We start from the raw sequence: 6,346 nt of genomic DNA, 5'->3' as shown, positions 1-6,346 counted from the left end.
CATATACATATACATATACATATACATATACATATACATATACATATACATATACATATACATATACATATACATATACAGACTCCATACACCATTTCAAAAGCTCTGCACTAGCTCTCACATTGTTACTAATAATTAAGTGCTATTATGATGCATTAAAAAGCAATACCATGCATTTCAGATATTATTTGCATTGTAATATTACTGCTTAAAAAACTAGTCTTGATAAGATTATTAAATGCATATAGATTTAAATTACTGTGCTGCATAAATAGGTGTAATATAAAAGAAGCAGATGACCTATCATCCTTTCTTGGTTTCCTTTTCTTTTTTTTTGTTAATATCTATTTTGACCTCCTAAATTCCTCTATTCTCAGCTTTTGAGAAGCCAGATGCCTTACCTTAAAACATCTTTTCCTACAATATGATAAATTAACATCTCATTTGCTTTGTAATCAACCAGTTGAAAAAAAAAAAAAAAAGGCTTTCTGTAAGTACTTAGAAGATTCCTATTTCAGTATTATTTACTAGGAAAAAACGCAGCCTAAAACCAGTTTCATAATTTTACTAGTATATTGAAAGACCTACTGAGTTTTACATGCAAAACAGTCTCATTTCATAATGACTTTCCCAATGTCTACAAATATTTTCTCATACATGTTGGAAATCCAAAAATAAACATAATTAATCAGACAGATTTCAACTTACTCTGTGATGCTTCATCGCAATGTTGTTAAGATACAAACTGTAAAATATACAAATATGAACCCTGGAATGCTTTAGGAAGGGTATTCCAGAGCATTAATATTAAAGCACATTCATACCTCTTCCAAAATAAAATGTATCATATAGTCACTCACAGTGCTGAAAGATTAGCTTAAATCCCTACTTAGATTTACAAGAATGGAGAGGAGATTGACTGGCTTGCCTTGTATCACTAAAAAAAGTGGGCCGAAAGAATAACCTTTACATGCAAAGAGGCATAAATAATTTGGTACTTTTACATTTTTTCAGGAGATACATAGAAATGCTACATTTAGCTTTTTCTGCTCTCTTTTAAGAAATGATGCACTAAAAGAAACAGTTTCACAGTTCAAGTGTTTGCATATATATATATAAATTTTTAATCAGTTCCATTATTTTTAACAAACAACTTCAAATCACATTTCCAGTCACACACATAAATCACACAATACAAAAAGTACACAATGGCAGAAACATAACACTGCAACACAGACTTCATACTGGTGATTCTTAATATTAACCAAACCTGCAACTGTTCTTTAGTCAAGACTTTGTATTTTCTTAGATCAACACCAGAATGACACCAATTGATGTATCAACATCAATTAAATCAATCTTTTGATAAGCTAGTTAAATCTAAAACCTCCAAAAATGTTCTGAAGCAAATTGGTTTTGTATTAAGTAATCCTATGTAAGACAAATAACTGTTGAGCCCCTGTATTTTTAAAGATATAAAATAAACTTTTCTAATTGTCTTATCAGTAGTATATTATAAAAACAATTAGTTACTAAAATGAATTAAGATCTTAAAATGCAATAAAATTATGTCATTTGGTTTTTTTGTTTATTTCAAATTCCCATGTGGAAGATGCTGGCTTGTTCACGTGCTACTGCTATAATGCCAAAGAGTTAGTGCTTTACACATTTTATTAAAATAACATGTATTAGTCTTGTTTCCATAACTGCTTTTTTTTCCATAATTGCTTTTAAGCATACCAGATTACACATATGGAATAAATTCTTTACTGTGAGGGTGGTGAAGCACTGGAACAGGTTGCACTGAGAAATTGTCAATGGCCCATCTGTGGAAATGCTCAAGGCCAGCCTGGATGGGGTATTGAGCAATGTGGTGTAGTGGAAGATGTCCCTGTTCATCACAGGGGGCTTGGAACTAGATGATCTTTAATGTCCCTTCCAACCCAAACCGTTCTCTGATTCTTTGATTCTGTACCCAGGGCAAAGATGGTACAAGTTGTTTACTCGGATGTCTGTTTCCTTCACCCTGCTCCAGCATGACACCATTTGGATTCCAAATAATAAATTCAGAATTCAGATTTTAAAATAAGACTATATATAATGTTAATACTTCAGTCAAGTATTAAATGGCAAATGTGCACAATTACAAATATAGTTTATAATAAAATTTAATATAAGAAAATATATTCTGTTTCTTATTGCTAGTAGACATAAACCCTTTTGTTTGCTTGTTTGTTTTATTGTTTGTTTTTAACTGGTAAGGATCACCTCCCAGAACACAAATATTTAAAATTCAAACGTCGTCTTTTACGTGCAGAAGTATGCAATGTTTACCTTCACTGAAATACTTGACTGTATGATCACGCAGAATTATAATAATCTTTTTTGGAAAATGTTTTATCATTTTATCATAATGGTCACTTTAAATAAAAATTAAATTGCACCCAAAAGAAACATATAGTAACAGAATTCATGAAAGGGTGCCAAAGAAAGAATTTCTATAATATTTTCTCACATAAGAAAAAAAATAAAATTATAAAAGGCAAAAGAAACACCTTTTAAACTAAAAAACCAACTTTTTCAAAGTTTCTTAAGCCTTACTAAAACCATCTAGAGACTTCGAAGAAAGGAAAGCACTTTGAAATTACAACTTCCTCTTCTTGCTTGTATAGTTAGAAGGGGGTCTGAATTTCAAGTGTACTATTCTTTGTTTTCTTTTGTTTTTTTACACGTCGTGAAGAAAACTGCAGCAGATTCAGGCTTTAGCGAACATAGTTTTATATCAAAGGACTGTTGTCCATTAAATCTTTCTCCAAAAAACCAAAGATCTAAGCCTTAGCTCACTTGCCAGCCTTGAACACACACTTCAGATAGTGAAAAACCAGAATATTAAATATGGTTTTACCACAGACCAGTTGAATTTTGTTTGAGTGGCCCGGTTTTAGTGGGCTTCCCCCATGTCTGACAGAGCCAATGGCAGCTGGCTCCAGCAGCCACTGGCCAAGGCTGAGCCAATCAGCACTGATAATACCCCTGTGATAATATATTTAAGAAGGTAAAAAAGCTATTGTGCAGATGCCATTGTGGGGCCAAAGAGGAATGGGGTAAGAACTTGTGAGAGAAAGAACTCTGCAGACACCAAGGTCAGTGCAGAAGGAGGGGCAGGAGGTGGTCCAAGCACTGGAGCTGAGATTCCCCTGCAGCCCATGGTGTAGACCGTGGTGAGGCAGCTGTGCCTCTGCAGCCCATGGGGATCCATGGGGATGCTGAGATCCACCTGCAGCCCATGGAGGAGAGCAGGTGGATGCCTCAGAGGAGGCTGTACATCTGTAGGAGGCTTGTGCTGGAGCAGGGTCCTGGTAGACCATGGAGAGAGAAGTTCAACAGAAGCAGATTTCCTGGTAGGACTTTTGTTACATTTTCTCCCCCCGTCCATATGAGAAGGCTTTGGTCAGTGACTAGTATCCAAGCAGGGTAACACACTACACCAGTATTTTACACAATCATTCTTTAGTGGGAAAGTAGAAAATAAAACCTGTCCAAACAAGCAAAAAAAAGAATAACAGGTCAAATTACCATTGTTGTTTTTTTTCTGTCAATTACCATTGACAAAAAAAGTATCAGAAATGTCTTTTGTGACTCAAGATGGAATTGAGATTGTCAGGTGAAGTTGAATGCCAGAGTCAGAAAAATAAGCAGTAGCATTATAAATTATCATGGAGCATATTTCGGCAACTTATTTTGGAAACAGCATTGAATACAGTGTTTCAAAGAGGAGAGATCATGGGATGAATAATTCACTCTATAATTTTAACAATGTTTGGTCTCTGCTCAACAAGTGGCTAAGCAAAAATAAAGCTTTAGATTAAATCAATTAGTTAATGCATTTAAAGGTCCTGATAAAACTCATAGGTTTTCCACACTATAGGAACTCCACACCCTGCTAAATTTCCTATACCGTATATGCAGCACAAAGGCTAAAGTCATGACTTCAAATTAGTTTCTTCAATGTAAAGGACACATTAATCATCTAGAATCATGTTACCTCTGACATGACATGACACATATTTTATTTTCTCTTTTGAGCTAGATATGGGATTTATGTAGGGTTTTTAGTCTTTGATCTTAAAAGATTGAGGGGTTAATAAAATTATGAGGAAAACATTATATCTGATGGTCTAGGAGCATTTGAAACATGCCAATGCCAATACATTTTCTTAAAATAACGTTAAATTCAGGTAGCACTAGTAAAGGTATCAAGTCTTAAAGGGTCACAGACTCAGAGATGAAGAGGAAATTATCAGGATCAACAAAGCTAATTTTTTTAAAAGTATTTATAAGTCTACCTATAGATTTTCTTGGTTTCAGACTTCTCCAATTGAAAAATTCACCTACTTCTCGCTAATGTAAATACATCCGCCATAAAACTGGGAAGCATTTTCTTCCAACATGGGGACAGATAAAATGATTCACTTCAGCTTTGACGTTTATCTTGTCTGAAAAATCTAGACAGTGTTGTAGAATCATTTTGCCTGTTACTTTGAGAGAACTGTGATACCTACACAGTATTAATCAAATTTATTTTATAATTCCAGACTGACTATCCTGGTTGTTCTTGATTCTGTTTTGTTCTGCTCCCAAAACATGTTGTTCAAATTGATCCATTGAAACTGGATATATTTCTCCACCAAAAACTGAGATATATGTTAGGAAAGCCATCAATGGTATCTAAATACTTTAATGTATAAAGTGATGGGAAAATTTAATTAATTAAAAAGGCATTTTATTATATTGATGGCTTGATTACATACTTATAATAATTGAACAATCCTATGTAATTTTCCAAAGAAGTAATAGGAAACTGTTAACCTCCCCTAAAAACCAAAAAATTGCAAATTATTATCACAGACCTGGTTAAATGATAGTGCTGGTTAAATGATATTTTAATTGGTAATGCAAAATATGAGATATATCTATGAAGTAAGACAACTTCATTAAAGTTACTTAATTGAATCAGTGTTAAGGATACAGTTCAGAGTGGCAGCCTTGACAGAGTCATATTTACGAAGCTTTCTAAAAGAACATATCTTTGTGGGTTTTTTTTCAGATCTCTTTTAATTTGAATACTTATGAATAAAATTGTTAAATTTTGAAGGGAAGTGTTGATTTTCTTGAATCTTTGACAGCAACCAGGCAGATTTCCCAGGATAAGGTTTCTTGCCAAGAAGCCAATCTCTCTGGCAATCTGAAAATGTCAACTATCTGCCATGGAACTGGATATGGCATCACCTACTAGGTCTATCTTTAGCTAGGATACTCCAGAGAGAGAGGGTTTCTTTTTAGGATATTCAGGGAATCTAAATCCTGAAGCTGAGTTGGCAGGAAGCTTTGCATTTCTGCTGTTGTGTCAGCATCTGCTTGAGGAAGATTTCTTTGGGCATGGATTCATTCAGCTTTGTGATGGTAGCTGGGAAGCTGAGACTTCAGTTCTTCAGTGGGTGGTTTATTTCCAAGTTAAAACCCCTAAATATCAGTTGTTTAAAACTATTATTAAAAAAATTATAACAATATGGGAATTTCATGAAGAAATGTATTTCTGGATTCTCTTTCATAAAATTTCTGGAGTTATGAACTGTTAAAAGGGACAACACAAGTAAAGACAAAACTGATTTAAATAATCATAATGAAATTGTGTTTTGCCTTAGAAAATTTGAACTTACCTTACTCCTTTCCTCACTCCTATCTGCACACATAAATTTGCCCTTTCAATATATTGTGAGCCCATTTCAAAATATCTCCTCTGTGTTAACAGGATCAGAGAGCACATTTCAACAGGTCAAATGTACATTAACTTGAATAGAAGAATTGAACAGTCTCATTATCTATCAGCTTGGAAAGAACTCAGGGTTTAATTTTTACCCTTCTCTGGTAATATATTATTCTATATTTATTTATTTTCATATTTTCTTGAAGAAACCGCTGTGTTTCAAGAATAAGAGTTCTTAAAGACTAGTTATGTTTTCAAAATATATATTCTAATATGAATACTTAAAAATTGTAGTGGTTGAGCCATAAAAATATATTAGTTTTCTAAAAAAAATAAATAATAAAAATCTCACAAAGCTTTCAAACTACTTTCTTTTCTTTTACCTCAGAAAATACTTTAATTTTATGTAACTCTAAGGGCAAATCATGGCTTATAGGTTATAGGTTGTGGGTGGTGTGGTGTTTTTTTTGTTGTTTTTTTTTTTTTTTTTTTTTTTTAATGTGTTTTGTTTTTCTGGTTAGTAAGGTCAATATTGCTTTAAAATTGGTTATTCTTCCCTGTGTTAAAAATTAAAAACTC

This window comes from Aphelocoma coerulescens, chromosome 4, assembly GCF_041296385.1.
Source record: "Aphelocoma coerulescens isolate FSJ_1873_10779 chromosome 4, UR_Acoe_1.0, whole genome shotgun sequence".
NCBI classification, from domain to species: Eukaryota; Metazoa; Chordata; class Aves; order Passeriformes; family Corvidae; genus Aphelocoma; species Aphelocoma coerulescens.
This window is presented reverse-complemented; position numbering follows the sequence as displayed.